Source organism: Mya arenaria, chromosome 5 (genome assembly GCF_026914265.1).
Source record: "Mya arenaria isolate MELC-2E11 chromosome 5, ASM2691426v1".
Taxonomy (NCBI): Eukaryota; Metazoa; Mollusca; class Bivalvia; order Myida; family Myidae; genus Mya; species Mya arenaria.
This window is the reverse complement of record NC_069126.1, coordinates 57,455,454-57,473,360: the sequence shown is the minus strand read 5'-3', so window position 1 is coordinate 57,473,360 and position 17,907 is coordinate 57,455,454.

Here is a 17,907-nt window from a genome sequence, read left to right as displayed (position 1 = left end):
CAATAGAACAGTATGTACTACATAGTTACTTAAGTAAGGAAAAACTATACAGTGATAACATGAGTTATTTGCTGAGCTGAGGTTGGGCTAGTAAAAGGTGGTTAGAAGGTGCTTTTGTTAAACCAAAAAGAAAATCAGTTCCTACTCAATAACTGTGTTTGGAATGATGCATCGTGATGGAACTGCTAAGCTGGCTTTTGTAAAGACGTACCTTTGGATTGCTTATGGAATAATTTGGTCAAGGCTATTGCCAATGTTTTAATTATTTGACAAGTGTAGATTGATATGGGTATAGTTTGATTGACCCGTGATATGTGACCTTTTGGACGAGAACACTGTTACAGTACTCAATAGTTAAAGTATGTCAATTAAGAGTTAGCTTTTAAGATTGACTTACCTTTTATGATATAGCTACCTAATTAAAATGATTAACGCAGAAGTTACTTACTAAGCTACAGTCACACCAAAACCGGACCAAACACGGCCAACACCGGATTAACATGGAACACCCCCCCCCCCAGAGATTTCTTGATCCGCAGGTGATCCGGGTTGGTCGGGGTAATATGAGTCGATGGTCCCTGGACGGTCTCAATTCCTCTCAGTAACTGTATAAGCTATTTTGATTAACCAGCTGAATAAGATGAAGTCTGCTATCAAAGCAATATGCTTTCTGTATAATGTTTTTGTTTTTATTTCACAACCCTTTTAGTTAAAAGTACGAAGAAACTAAAAACCAAAACGACAATTACAAGTAGTCAGCGCCCTTCTTTTTTATATTTTCCAAAATATAGCTTTAACTTATGGACCAATTTAGAAATTGCAGAAAAATGTTTTCCACGTTGCACGATAAAAAGTACAGTGGGTTTTTACAAAAATGATAAGGTACTTATAACGGCACAGACTTTTTTTAAAAAGTATTTTTTTAGTAATAGTATTCATTAGCATTCTTAATACTGTCTAATTGATCTTTCCTTTATCATAACGCTACACCATATTCATTTTGTGGCTATTTCTGCCTCATGCTTTCGGTTTGGGAGAGTCGCTACACAAGTTGGCTCTTTTTTTACACAAACTTAGCTTTTTCTTTTGCGATTTCTTTTTTTTCCACCTTTTAGAAACTGCGACTTGATCAGAGAGGTTATACGCATTAAGTTAACAACATTTAAAAAATAAAATAAAAATAAATGTGTTGATGCGTGCACGAAAATTGTTACAAAAATAAAGAGTTCAAGAGTGTAAACTTTTGGAGTTATGCGAATTTTACAAGTCAAAAAAATTGTCGGCACTGTTATTAATTACAGGTACGTTATAACTAAATGCTAAGTTAAGGAAGTGGTCCAAGATTCCCTCTCTTTAATTAAGATTGAGAATGCAACTTCAGAATTAAATTTTTGGTTAAGTCTGAGTAATGCACATAATTTATATTTGTTTTACTTTAAATTCACTCCAATACCTACATTTAGAGAGGAAAATGTCATTTTTATGTCAGAGATTAAATAGTTTTGTGCTGGACCAGGTCTTGGTTGCCTTCCGGCCTGATACAAAATGGATTCCTTGACTGTTCCTAACTTAAAACTGAGTGAATGTTCTTAAGAGAAACGCGATATACCTTGGCAAATACATGTCACTAGAAATGGCTTTTTTCAATCTGAAGTTTTGTCTCTTTGCTTTGAAATGTATAGGGAAAATAAGAAGTAGTGTATAACTTACTCCCAATTGAATTATAACATGAACGACAGTAATAAATGATAATAGCTTGAGATTTGTCGACAACACGGTATATTATATAAATGGAAAGAAAACTTGTAACCAACACATAAAACTTCCGTTATCTATTTTCATAATAATTGTTTTAAGATTGACCACTACTGTAGAAATACTACAATGAAAACTACATGTGTTTCTTCTTAGGTTTTGTGTAAACACAACAGGCTTTCAACGATCACCTACGCAGTAACAACTTGCGGCCCGATCAATTTTTACAGTTTCATTATACAGTGTGTGTATGCCATATGATAAATTACGTCATATATGCTACGTCGAAAGGCAACATTTTGCTTAAAATGAAGACATAAATCAAAACGTATGTTTTATTACCAAAGTTTGATGAGGTGATTAGTTTCATCAAACAGTTCGACAAACCTGTTTCCAAAATGATGTTTTGACAGTGCTCCGTCAGAGGGCCGTATTGTGAAAAGATTTGTTGAAGTGTTTTAAGAAACTAAATTCTCAATCAAACGCTGATAAAAGACCGAAGGCGGGGCTCCGTAAGCGGCGTAGACTGCTCTTTGTTTCATTTAAAAGTAATATTTGTTTAAAGTCTTCATTTGAAGCAAAACATTGACTTCCGACATAGCATTTATGACGCAATTTATCACGTGGTACAAACACACGGTCATACCTGTGTGGTGTTTACTGGACGCTATATAATCTATACAATAAAATGGAATACTCAAATCGACTAGTCAATAACATGCCTAAATGAGAAGCTCTGTCTCTACAAACACATACGAAAAATTATATCGATTTCACATATCCGCTCATTTATTTTACCTCATTGTCGCACTATTTCGTTTTAATCAATATATAAATCGATGTGTTTTATCTCAGAATTAAATATATATTTTAAATGAACTAAAATAATGATGACATGGTCACAAGGTTTTTATAATCATCACGTGATGACATGACGGATATGATTACTTTGCAGACAAGTTATTTCGGAGAGGAGTTTGGCTTTCGCGTAGTTAAACGGCAAGCTATGGACTCAAACTTCTGGTTATTACTTTTCGGTCCATTTCCGGGCCAAAAGCATCGGAACGTCGTCACTCTACTCTAACAACTGTCAATGATCAGTTACAACCAAACAGGAATTTGGAAGGAGGTTGCATTACCAAAAAATATTACATTCTAGGCTACACTGCCTATACATCAAGGTTTGCAATGCACCAGTCAGTTGTTACCACGGCCACCCAGGTCCAGAGGTATACCGGTGATAGCGGGGAAAATGGGTCGTGTTTTTACCTTCAAGGTCGCCCCGCAGTGGCGAGTGACTGCGGTGGTTTTGTTTTTCGCGCCGATAATAGCGGGGAATGGGCCTAATCTATGATGCCCCTGGGGTGCGGGGGCTTTTAGCAGGAATTTTACCATCAGTTTGTCCCCGCAGGGCGTGGATATTACCGGGGGATGGCTGGGCCGAAAGTCAATGTCACCACTATTCCCCGGACCTTGGGGCCATGGTTACAATTGACTGGTGAATAATTGACAATGGTGATAAAACGCAAACCCAATTTTATGTGCACTTTTAATCCACACAAAGAGGGAGATAAACAGTTTAAAAACACATGCGTGTACAGGTTGTGGTATAACACTATGTTTGAAAATGAACGGGAATTTTTGTGAGCGCATACTCAATGAATTATAATGACAAAACATACTAGTACAAGATAAAGTTCAATAGACAGAATAATAATACGATAACAACATTAGTATGAACATTTTGGTATATCCCTTTGCTTATTATGAAAATCAACAAACAAACATAATACTTAAAGTGTAAGTTACAAATAAGACGTTGTTGTATTCATATTGACTGCCAAGATGTGTTCTTCACTTACACATTGCTAGCCAAAGCTTATTCTTTATAATAAACAAGAATCAATCTAAAGAGGATTCTTAAATTGTCAACTTATAACTTGACACATCAAACATAACTTATATTCAAATAATCTAAAGTTCATCAACGCTTGCGGGAAAACGTGAATATACAGCTATGGCGACGTTGTTGGGACTTTCGAGATAACGAAATATTGATATATCCGAAGGACTAAAAATGTTAATTGAACCCGATATATTGGGGGAAAAAACATTTCCGGAACATCAAGAAAATATAGTTCTTCATATTAAGTTTCGAGTGTAAATATAGTTATTTTGAATTGAAAAAGCATGCCTTGTGGATAAATAGAAAACAATAATTAAACAAAGGCACAACCAAAAACTTTTCATTTACAAAAAGATAACTTTCGTTATAAGTAAATGGTGGGGCAACCTCCATTGCATGGTCTGTAAAATACACAGACAGACAGACAGACAGGCAGGCAGACAGGCAGGCAGGTGGACGGACATCAAAGTTGCCCCGACATTTATCTATACATGCAAAATTTATCATATAAGGCTGATCAAACACGGCACAAACTTGAAAGCCATGAAATATGAGACAACCATGTCAATTCAAAAAATACTAAATAATAAAATACTGTTCTTTGATTCGTAACTATATCAGTGTATGTTAGTTTCAATTGGTTCACATTGATTTAGTTCGTACGGTATGTATTTGCACATAAGGTTAAATGCAAACATACTTATTAAAATAAATCGGCAAAAAATAACACAGATATTGTACATGTCTTGGAATCGATTAAGTGTTAAACTGCATTTTAATTTTGAAAAATTATACTTTAAGATGAGACAAGCCACACTTTTATAATTTATGAATTGTGATTTAAAACAACTACAAACACAATATTTATGCGAAAAGCTACAGAAACAAGCTCAGTAGCAAATTGTTTAAACATAAACCCGGTTTAATGGCACTGTGTAAACGCCAAAGACATAGAACATAAAATCACAAACAAGAAACATGGAAGAACAGCACAAAACCCCACAAACAGCACAGTGCACACATACTTTATAAATAAAAAATAGGTATGTTTATCAAGAATTGTTAGGCACAACGTTAAATGCAAACATACTTATTAAAATAAATCGCCAAAAATTAACACAGACATTGACCATGTCTTTGAATCGTGTTAAACTGCATTTTAGTTTTGAAAAATTATACTTAACAAATTTTCATTTAAAAAAAACGAGTCAATAATTAGACATGATACACGCCGCACTATATATTTATGAACTGTGATTAAAACAAACTACAAAGCCCAAACACACACTTATAACAACAAAGTCATAGTCCACCCAGGATGTTTTGTGTTGACAAACTAATCGGAACCAGCAAATAAGAAGATTTTTTTTTATCAAACGAACCAATTTTTATGTTTTTATGTTAGCTTGGATGGACTGTCCGTTTTCAATATAGTGTCATTATTCCCCCAAGGAACTTTTAAAACAACCAGTCAGAGCAACAGTTCAGATATCAAGACAATTTCGAATACTTAAATTGATACCATAAAGCGCGTACGTATGGATATTTTTTCGATATTTTCAAACTCTCGAACGTCTATAGAAGCAACATTGTTTGAAGAATGTTTTAAAGCCACTTTGGTTGAAAGGCGTTTATCAAATACACTTTTGTGTAAAGCCTTTATTGATACAAAGATGTTGGTTTAACTGTTATCGAAGCAACATTTTTGGAAATCCTTATCCAATAACCATGTCAGAAAGCCTTTATCGATGCAACTGGTAGGTAAAGCTTCAATTTAAAAAAAAATCCTTTAACGAAAAAGAAGTTTGGAATTCATGGCAGAGTGAAGTTCAAAAATGCTCAGTATTAACAAGTATAAATAAATTAATTTGTTGAACAAATTCATATAAGATATTGCTTAAAACATTTTGGACTTTTGGTTTTGATAAATGAGAGATTGATAGAACAATTATTTTCCTTAAAGCGTTCAGATATATTTATGGATGTGGTTTTCTCAGGCAGAAGCGAGAGTCGTGATAGGAGATGTCCGTTTGGTGGTCTCGGGGTCAGTATCAAACATCTCATCTCCAGTTGCAACGTGACGCATAAGGATGGCGAAAAATATCGCAGCAATCAGTAGTATAGTGATCAGAAACGACACGAAGAGAAACGTGTCAAGTTGTTGAAGGAAGTCTTCCCATGTATAAGACTCGTCCTCTGGATCATGTCTGCCTGACTCGATGTAGTGTTCAATGGGAGTCACCTTGTTGACATTCATCCGTTGCAGGTTGCGGAGACATGTGATAGGACACTGCTTGGAGCCAATTGCCGACACGAGCTTAGCTTGGATCACCGTGTAGAAAACCGAAACTACACTGAGACAAAGCAAGACGACAATCAACAGGATGAAGAACGAAATCTGCAAAGAGTTCTGGGGAAGGGTGTCGCTGATCACAGTAAAGAAGATTCCGTAGGATAAGAAAATCGTAACCGAAAACGACCCTTTCTCACCCGAATTAATCGGCACCAGAAATACGCAGATGTTAAGGAAGGCTAACATCATGAGAGGGGTTATCAATGTAAACGTCGCAAAATTGGCACGCCTCTGCAGGCGAAACTCTACATCGATGTACCAATTATTGTCCTTGATGTAGCGTTTGCGTGAAGCTCCAACGATCACCCAAGAGGGATTCTCTGAATACTCAGACATGTCGGTACCGAGGTAATGGTCAAGCTCTACGGTGTCCACCGTCTCATCTGCAGCGTAGTACGTGATCGTGCAGGTTTGTTCATCAAACGGAAAGTACTGTATATCGACGTCACACACAACCCTGAAATGTAAATAATAAAATTAGCACATGGATCAAACAACCAAGCGACATACGGACAATCAACAAGAGAAACGCGCATATATGCTTGCACATACACGCTTCTTCATAAACAAGGTATTGAGTGTATACACATAAATAGGTAAATTATTTAATTAACATTTGAAAAAAATAAATAAAATATATTTGTTACCGGGTTGAAAATTCATTTTTAATTATATCTTATTAATATGTTGCAAATGGACAATGCCTTGTTGTTAACGTATTTTGAATAATAGTTTATGTACATGGCTGTTCTTGTTTATTTCACTTTGATTGCATACTTCTGAAAACAAAATGTACGGCGTATTTTTAAAAGAGTCACGACCTCTATCTATTTCACCATTGATTAATTGTGCAGTAACAGTAGCAGCACAGAGACGGATGATAGCGGTGTGAGCCTCAGTGCATCAGTTCGATCCACAATTGGAAGGCTCTGTTGTGATTTAACTTTTACGTCTTTAATTTATTTTGGATTGTTTGGATAAGAGTGTGGTTGTGCAAACTGGTTTAAATCCCCAGTAAATTAACATTTAACTGACCGTTCCAAGGCGGTACCTAACAATCCTTGATAAACATACCTAGTTTTTTTTATATTATTTTGTATAAAATGCACTGTATTGTGTGTGGAGTTTTGTGTTGTTGTTCTATGTTTCTTGTTTGTGATTTTTTTGTTTTTGTGTTCTATGTCATTGGCATTTACCCTGTGCCATTAAACGGGGTTTATGTTTCAACTATTGGCTACTAAGCTTGTTTCTGGAGATTTTCACATAAATATTGTACATGTGAAAGTTAAGTACTTTGTATGTGTTTATATGTGTATTGTTTCTAATGAGATTGCATTGTTATTTGTTATGAATGTTTCATTTATTCCAGTATCGGCCACTAGATACCTCGAATTATGTTAAATAGACTAAACGATTGCATCATGTGATTGTATCATGTATTTCAGGGCTTAGATGTTATAGAGGCCGGAAATATCATATTAAATAAACCTAAGAGAGGTTCCCTCATATACATGTAACGACCCATGTTTCAGCTGGCGCCCAGTACGAAAAACTATATCGGAAAACTCTAGACACCGTTCTTTCTAGAACAACAGTATTTATTGTGCGGTACATGGATCGTGGACAGCAGAAACCCCTTTTTCCCCAAGATATTGCGTAACTACATGTAAGCTGCAGTTTTCCGGATATTTTGTGAGATATTGTACATCGAGAGAATGTGAGAGAGAATCATCACTTTGCATGCATTTAAAATAACATGTAAATTAAAACAGTAATGATAATCTGGTGAAAGTTGCTACCAAAATTCCCATATCTTTAACATACAACATTTCATTTTTAATCTTTATTATGCCGCTTTATTAAGATATCCTGGAACAAACCATATTTTAAAGTTTCATTCAGTTTTCATTTCGAATCTAGGCAGAGCTATGCTCAAATAACCCACATTCGTTTTCATTCAGTTTTAATATTATTGGTGCCCCATCTAATTTGCTACAAATTATTACTTTGTCATGGTTTAATATTTGAAAAAAGGGCATTTATTCCTTTAAACAAGATAAGTTTTAAAATTTTCTTCAATATTGACATTGTTTAAGTTATTACATTGACAGTTCCGCCTTTTTGACAGCTGTGCATGCCTTATTGACATTAGCATTTCATTTAGTTTATGCAAATCTTCAATACACCGCACTCGGCTGTGATTTCATTGGGTGTAAGGCATTCATACCTGGTTGCGTCACAGACAGCTGGTTGACTCCCTTGACTTTCCATTGGCTCACAAGACTGTCTGAACTTTATGACGTATTGAGTAGATTAAGGTTTAACCTGTACTGCAACCACGTCCGTTTTAATGCTTATATCATTAAACAAACGTGGTTTAGTAAATTTGACAGCTACAAGCTTTGTACTTTAGTAGAGTTATAATGGATTGATATTTAGACACAAACTAGTTGTAGCATTTATGTTTTGAATAGTTTATTAGCTGTGGTGAGTATATTGCGGAGATTAGGAGAAATGAACTTTATTTTATGAAATGTCTGTTCCCCTGGTTAATTTATACTTATCAAACACTATGCACAAATAAAATAGTAAATCAAACAGATTTAAATATTGAGAAATGAAATTGTTCTTGACAATTATTAATATTGGGACATTCGGATAGATTGAATCTTTGACATATAAGTAAAGATTGATTATTCTTTAGACTTTTACATACCATAAACTTTATAAATAAAGTTAAAGTTAAACAAAATTTAGAAATTAATGATTTTAAACTTGTTAGTTGATATTGATTCAAAATTCATTCGTTCACTGACTTCGTTAAATTTGTTTGTAGAAATTATAGTGTTTAAAAAACTTGATTTCTTCGAATTTCTGTGATTTGATATTAAAGATAAAAGGGCTTCGACATTAATCCTAGAGATTTATCAGCAGTTAATTAAGATAAAATACAAAAAGATAAGATAAAAAAGTTTTTGTTAGATAATATTTCTAATTTATTTGAATATAAGTGCTTTATATTTATATTTATTTAATATAATGAATTGACTGATTGAATGTTATTCAATATTTGACTTAATTTATCTAACTTAGTTTATTTGACATTTGTTGAATTTGTTTAGAATAAATTATTTTGATCGGTTTGTTGAATAGTAAACATGAAATTATTATTATTATTATATTATTAGACCAGATTTGTTGAGCGCCCTTTTCATAAAAAAATACGTTCAAGGGCGCTTTACAATTAAACATGTGGCATATCGCAGATATGTGGAAATCACCAAAAGTGACATATTTTAACATATTAAACCAATTCAAGTGAAACTCATGTTGTAAAAAAAAAACATACACACATAAAGTGTCTAAAAATGCTATATGCAATAAAATAAGCATAAAAAAGTAAAATAAGAATAAGAAATCAACAACATGAAACCAAATATATATATATATATATATATATATATATACATATACATATATATATATATATATATATATATATATATATATATATATATATATATATATATATATATACATATATATATACATATATATATATATATATATATATATATATATATATATATATATATATATATATACATACACATATATATACATATACATATATAGTTACTGTAGTTCTGTATCTTAAAAATAAGTAGGGATAAAAACAGTCACAGTTGTTATCTATACGTTGTAGGAAGTTTTGAAAAGTTGTGTTTTGAGAGCTCTTTTGAATGAATTAAGTGATGATTCTTTTCTGAGAGTGTCCGGGAGAGAATTCCATAGTTTTGCGGCAGCAACTTTGAAACTCCTATCACCGTAAGAGACCAGTCGACATTTTTGTGGCACAAGGGTGGTTGCTGCACTTGCTGATCTCAGGTTTCTAGTTGGCACGTAAACCTCTACTAAGTCGCTCATGTAAACCGGTGACAGACCATGCAAGGTCTTGAAAGTTTGAATGATAATTTTATATTTAATTCTATCTTGTACTTGAAGCCAGTGAAGGTCTTTAAGGATTGGTGTTATGTGTTCAAAACGGCTTGTTTTCGTAATGATACGTGCAGCTGTGTTTTGAACAATTTGCAGTTTGTTCTTTGTTGATTTCGGCACGCCATACAAGAGAGCATTGCAATAATCTAACCGTGATGTCACAAGCGAGTTTATGAGAGTCTTGGTGGCATCAGCGGTCAAATATGGCCGAATGCGACCAATCTGTCGTATCTGACCATAGCATGTTCGAGTCACCGAATTAACATGCTGGTCCATGTGCATGTTCGAATCAAGCGTAACACCAAGGTTTCGAACAGTTTTTGATGGTTTTATGCTCGTATCGCCAATTTCCAGTTCTAGATTTTCAACAAGTTTGGAGTGTTTTTGACTAGAAAAAAGAATTAATTCAGTTTTGTCTGCATTCAATTTTAACATGTTTGAATTCATCCATGATATGATTTCTTTTAGGCATTGTTCAACTCGCGTGATTGTGATTATCTTTGATGCTTGGTCAGTTGGTTTAAACGAAAGATAAAGTTGGGAGTCATCTGCATAAAAATGGTGGTTTAGACGATGGTTTTTACAGATAGACCCGACCGGCTTAGTGTACATCGTGTAGAATTTTGGGCCCAGTACCGATCCTTGAGGAACACTGAATTTCATAAGGACCGGTTCAGAGAGTTTGCCGTCGATGCATACCGTTTGGTAGCGGTCTGTTAGGTATGATGCGACCCATTGACGAGGTTTATCTGCAAATCCAAAGTCAGATTCGAGTCTTTGAAGAAGCGTGTTATGGTCAATGGTGTCAAATGCAGCCGACAGGTCCAGCATCACGAGTACTGTAACATCACCTGTGTCTAATGATTCAAGAATGTCGTTTTGAACTTTTACCAATGCCGTTTCAGTTGAATGAAATTTCCTGTATGCTGACTGGTTTGTTTCATGTAATTGATTGTTTGTCAAATGTTCCTCAATTCTTCTGTTTACCACTTTTTCGAGGATTTTTGAGAGATATGGCAAATCTGATACTGGTCTGTAATTCTTGAGTATGTTTTTGTCAAGACTAGGCTTTTTTAACAATGGCCTTATTCGTGATGCTTTAAATGATTTAGGCACGATTGAACTTTGAAGCGAGCTGTTAACAATTTTCAGCAAAATTGGTAGAAGTTCGTTTATACACGAAAATTGTATCGTGGAATATTGTGTGACTCGGATTACAGTAAGGAATCATGTATGCAAATAGTGATTGAATATTGCGATTATTTATAGTAAAGTGACATTGATGGAAATATGTGACAATGTAGTTAAATGCCACATAAGATAAGTAGTAACAATAATTACTGACACAAAAAGTGATATTGAACATTACATTTTATGTTGGTGCAATATAAAATGTTTTAGTGTAAATCAATAGACTGCAATTTGATAATGATTTAATGTGCTCCATTATAGGTACTTATGAATTATATTTCATTTGTGAACAGCTTGAACATGAGGGATTTTCTGCAGATTGAAAGTGACGAGGAACAGTAGCTTGATGAGGCTGCTGGTTGTACTGCTGCTTCAGCTGAGAAATTTAAGTTCATAGAAGCTCTACATCTACTTGGCAAAAAAAAATTGGAAAATGCGGTTGACATGGTGAAGATCATGAAAGTCTTAACTCAAGATGAAGAAGATTATCATAAACCAACTGAAGCTGATATTAAGCCTGGTACATTTCATTTTCCGATTTTTTCTTCCTTTCATAGTAAAGAAGGAAAACGGGAAGTAACTTGGGAAACATTTAAGTATGCGGTTGAGGGTTTACATATTGCTGGTGACTTCAGTGAAGAACATAACAAGCGGGTGATATAATTAAGAGTCTAGGCACGGGGGCTTCTTTTGAACAGTTCAAACAGAGTATGAGACTTTAGAATCTAGATAATCTGTAATGAGGAAATTTTATCTTGCAAACAAAGGCCTAATGAGTCAGTGAAAGTGAAATATCACCAACAACAATGAAGATGTGGAGTAAGAAGAAATTGACGATACGGGTCAGAGATGGGCCTCTGCCCTATGTCAGTTATGTTTTATATCTTGTACAGGGCTTGAATAAACATCAATGATGCAGATGGCACAGTAAAGGCCGTTTGCTCATGGAAAGTATCAACGCCGTAAGTTTATCAACACTGAGTCTCAATATAGTGGAGGCATTTGACGATCAGGTGCAAGTTTTAGCTCAAAAGGAACTCCGGTTTGAACGACGCAAAGTCATGACCCATAAATTGAAATGATGTGGAGGAGGACAGTGGTAGACCAAGCAATACCAAAACAGAGACCCACAAAGAAACACCTGACAACGAAGAAGTAATTCAAATATATATCTATTAAAGGAGGATTTTATTTAGGAAGATCAATGTTCATGAACAAGATAAAGAACAATTAGTTTTACCAAGTTTTTATATTAAAGAAGTATAAAAGGCGTACATGATAATGTCGGAAATTCAGGTGTTGGACGAACATTGAGATTGCTCCTAGAACGTTTTTACTGGCTAGGCATGACCGCATATGTTGAGCAATGGGTAAAAATGTGTAGCAGATGCTTAAGAAGAAAGGACAAAGGAGGTCTGAGAGCACCATTGGTGGCTGTAGTTACCACTTACCCCCCTTGAGTTGGTCTACTTCGATCATTTGACTTTGGAGTTAGCGAAATGAGTTGGAAATGTGTTGATCATCATTGATCACTACACAACATACGCCCTAGCCATTCTACACAACATACGCCCTAGCCATTCTACACAACATACGCCCTAGCCATTCTTCACAACATACGCCCTAGCCATTCTACACAACATACGCCCTAGCCATTCTACACAACATACGCCCTAGCCATTCTACACAACATACGCCCTAGCCATTCTACACAACATACGCCCTAGCCATTCTACACAACATACGCCCTAGCCATTCTACACAACATACGCCCTAGCCATTCCGACAAGAAATCGGACGGCAAATACAACCACCAAAGTATTCTATGAAGAATTCATTGTCCACTATGGGATACCGACGAGACTTCATTTAGACAAAGGAGTTAATTTGAGAGTAAGTTAACTAAGAATTATGTAACATCATGACAATCGAGAAAAACCACAGAACGCCATACCATGCTAAGGATGTTAGGAACGCTGGTAAATGAGGAGAAAACAGACTGGAGAAAGTATATCAGTTCACTCGTATTCTGTAACTGAAATATTCAACATGAAGCGACACTTGTCTAGCCAAATGAGCTGATGTTCGGACGGAAACTGCATTTACAAATCGACACAGTCGAAAATGCTAGACAAGATGAAACAAACAACAAGAGCACTACGGAGTATTTGAAAGATTTGACAAGAACAATGCAGACAACAAAGGGAACTGTAGAGAAACATATAAAAAAGATATATAATGTTGGTGGGGTATAAATGAAAAGAGTAAGCTTTGATGACATGCATAAACTACAGGATAAATATGAAGATGAAGTATAAAGAGTTGCGGATCAACCATGATACGACATACCTGTCTTCAGAGTGATATCAGGACAACAGGAGAAGACATTACATCGTAATCTACTGTTCCTGTTGGACTTTCAGGACGAGGTAGATTACGGTGATGATGATAATGTTAAAAAGTAAAAACATTACCTGAATATGGTCAGTAGTGAAATGATTCATTGACATTTAGGAGCAATTTTAAATAAATGACTGATTTATCTAATGTTGTTTTTATCATGTTTTAAAAATAAATTGAATTTAATATATACCATATTTTATTTTGATAAATTGAACATAAAATAGTTCATTCTAGTATGTGCTACGGTATAATTCGGTTGTAATGCGTAGATGCATTTAACTTTGTGGGGAGGAACAGTACATGTATTTTTAAAAAAAATATGCTTTGTCATATGTGAAATTGAGACTTTGTTATAAATATGCAATGTGTTTTTGCGTATTGGTTCGGTGTTTATGAAAAATGTCAAGTTATGCCTGCATGTGTAAAATGAGGTAATCTGCTTAAGTAGCTTGCTATTAGATTGTGATTAGAGCCGATAAGTACTGCAGTGTTTGAGGTTGCACAAATGTTTTACTGGCTAGGCATGTATTTTATATAAATATGAATATTTGCTATTTCAAGTGAATATGTGTCCCTCTAAAACATGTGTATAATTTAGTTGGAATTTACAATCCATGTTGAAATAGCTAACATTATAACATGTGTTTTGTAGAAAACATCCTTTCAAAGATCGAACATTTTCAGATACTAGTGTATCTAGGTCAACATTTACACTGGTATCCCAAAATGATTTAATTTTCTTCGTAATTTGATTTTTAGTAACGTAACGAAAAACCTTTGCTGTTATATTAAATACTTGGCAACTTTCTTAACTAGACTCCTTTGTATTTCGAACATTTCAAATGTATTCTTGCGAACTTTTGTAAGTAGACCTCAGATATGTTTGCTTATCGTAAGTAGACCTACAGTATGTGTGTCTGTTGTAAGAAGACTTCCGATATGTGACATATAGGATTTTCCATCCTTGCCACAGTTATTGATAATTGTAAGTAAACCTCCGATATGTTTCCCTATTGTAAGTAGACCTCCGATTTGTTTGTGTATTGTAAGTAGACCTCCGATATGTTTGCCTATTGTAAACAGACCTCCGATATGTTTGTATATTGTAAGTAGACCTCCGATATGTTTGCTTATGGTAAGTTAACCTCCAAACCTTTGCTCATGGTAATCAGACCTCCGATATGTTTGCTTATGGTAAGTAGACCTCCGATATATTTGCCTATTGTAAATAGACCTCCGATATGTTTGTATATTGTAAGTAGACCTCCGATATGTTTGCTTATGGCAAGTTAACCTCCAAACCTTTGCTCATGGTAATCAGACCTCCGATATATTTGCTTATGGTAAGTAGGTCTCCGATATGTTTGCCTATTGTAAGTAGACCCTTCGATTTGTTGGCGTATTGTAAGTAGACCTCCGATATGTTTGTATATTGTAAGTAGACCTCCGATATGTTTGTTTATGGTAAGTTAACCTCCAATATGTTTGCTCATGGTAAGTAGACCTCCGATATGTTTGCTTATGGTTAGTAGACCTCCGATATGTTTGCCTATTGTAAGTAGACCTCCGATATGTTTGCGTATGGTAAGTAGACCTCCGATATGTTTGCTTATTGTAGGTAGACCTCCGATATGTTTGCTTATGGCAAGTAGACCTCCGATATGTTTGCTTATTGTAGACAAACGAAACGTTTGCTTATTTAAGAAATAAATTGGGTCAAACAGTGTTCTGTTTTCACCATGACAAAGGCACATGTATTCTTATTAGTGTTCCTATATTTTATAAGTATACATCCTTAACATCAATTTAAATCTTGTTTTTTTTAAATAAATAATAGGTTATATGCAAAATGTTGTAAGCGGATCAAAGCTTAATACTATTAATGTGGGGTTTGGTGAATGAGATTAACAAAATATCTGAGATGGAGTTAAACACATTCAGCCTTTACATGTTTGCTGATCTGTCAACGTAATGTGATCATTTTGGGGAAAGAAGAATATTATACAATCAAATAGTGTGTGCTTTAAATAATGTTCTCGCTTGTATGTGACTTGAAGAATCCACTTAGTGGTAAATAGTTTATAAATAAAAACAGTATCAACTCAATGGTTTGATTCAATCAGTACCCTCAACTTATTAAAAAGTCAACTCACGAGTATGTAGCTTCTGGTACCCACTGGACAAGGCCGTTCCAGGAAATCATCAAAATGTCCGTTGCGGGGCTGCCGATGGCACCATTCCCGTCAAAGGACTGAAATAAACAAACACACCTAATTGTTGGTACATGTGAACTATAAATTAGACATTTAAGGATTCGTGCCATTATTGAAATGTTTTCATGCAAATCGACCTGTCGAAGGATATAATTAATGACTAATATAAAATCAACTTCCCAAACAAATCCGACACGCATTTGTAAACAAAATAATAAAAAAAGGTTTTATTAATAAGACCGTGTGTAGTAGTTTTAGAAGAAACATATCGATGTTGCTTTGCCGTTGAATATTTCTTCCCAAAATAAATGTGGGAAAAAATATATGGGAAAAGACATAACAACAAATCAACAAGCGGCAGAACAGACAATAAAGACAGAAAACGTACATTCCAAAACAAGTGGTTATCTGTAAATGGTGGGGTTACTGCTTTGAAACAGATAGCGAAACAGAAGAGGTCAACAGGGTAAAACCGACTGTACTCAACCTGACAAAATAAAACTAAACTATAAGTGTTATCAGAACCAGCATGAACTAAGGCAATACATTTATATCATACTTTATTTATAAGCATTCAGCGCAATAAAACTGTTAAATATTAATGACCAATACCATCTCCAAAATCAAGATACACAATTAAGACAATGAAAACATATATCATTTTTTGTTTTTGTTTTTCTTATTTCTTCAACCTTAATGTTAATTTCATTCTATATCTAGTATTATTAATGTTTAATTCGATATGTTTTTAATGTATACCTTATTTACCAACATGTTATAAAACATTGTATACCTTACTTTCTAGCTTCTTCTCACTTTCCTCTTTTTACCTATTGTCTCAATATTTGACTACAATAACAAACAGAGCCCCATCATGTTACTTCAACTCGAAATACTTTAGCAGTTCACTACAGTACATTTGTAACGCGATCACATACATTTTGTATAATAAATATGTAATTTTGTAACATGATAATCTGACTTCAATTGCACTAGTAACCTTCTGTATCCTCAACTATTTTTGTCAATGGATTAGCTTCTTAAATTTTACTTACTATCTCTCCAACCAGATTTATACTGACATATATAGTTTCTCATAAGTTAAACATATTTAATAATTCATTATTTCATTTTCTCTAACTATCGATATACCAATTTACACAGTATATACGTGTTTCTGGAATTAATTCATTTATTTATAGTATTGTTTACAGAAAATAGAAAAGAGGTTTCATACAAGTCTATGGCTTTCTCCTCAATTCTATATATTATATGTGTATGTTGTAAATGTTTATTTGTAATAAAAATAAATACTGTTTAAACCAAACATTGTATAAACAAATAAGTAAATTCGTAATTGCTTGGTTATGTTATATTTCATTTTTGCTTGATACAACTGACAAATATCATAACTATTACGCTATTATTTTTAAAGTTCTGTTCTTATGTGAGGTTAAAAAGAGAAATGTTGTACCTTGTGGAAAACGATATTTGGGGTCCAAAGTTCAAATGATAAAATATATGTATCCAAGGTGCTTTGGACGCAATTGCTCAACCGTCCACCGTATTCGAAAATATGCCAACATCGAAAGCTTTAGCTCAAAAGTGTCAAATCAAGTCAGAGCCAAAGGCACAAACTATGTGTTAACATAGACAGGCTTGAATTGGTTTTGCACAGGGCAACTTCGAGTATCATATTCGTTCAAGAGGTTCGCCTACATTCGTTTTGCGATAAAACGTCCTGTCATTCCAATTTTTGGCTTTTTTGTAGTGGTCACAATAGTTCGAGGGGGGTGTTTGTGTAGACGAGGATTCATACGTGAAAGATTCTGACTTTGAACTCGATGGATACAACATAGTAAAATATAACATTTTTTTGAAGTTGCAAAAGCAGATGAAGCAGAGGAAGCAGTTGCAGAGGCAGTGGTGGATGCCGTGCCGACAAAATAAATCGTTGGATAATGTCAAGATTCTGCTTATGAAGTGATTGAAAGTGTGGAGTCATTTGAAATGGTGATCATGTAGAAGACGTACTGCTGTCAGTAGATCCGTTAGATGACGTAATGCTGTCAGTAGATCCGTTAGAT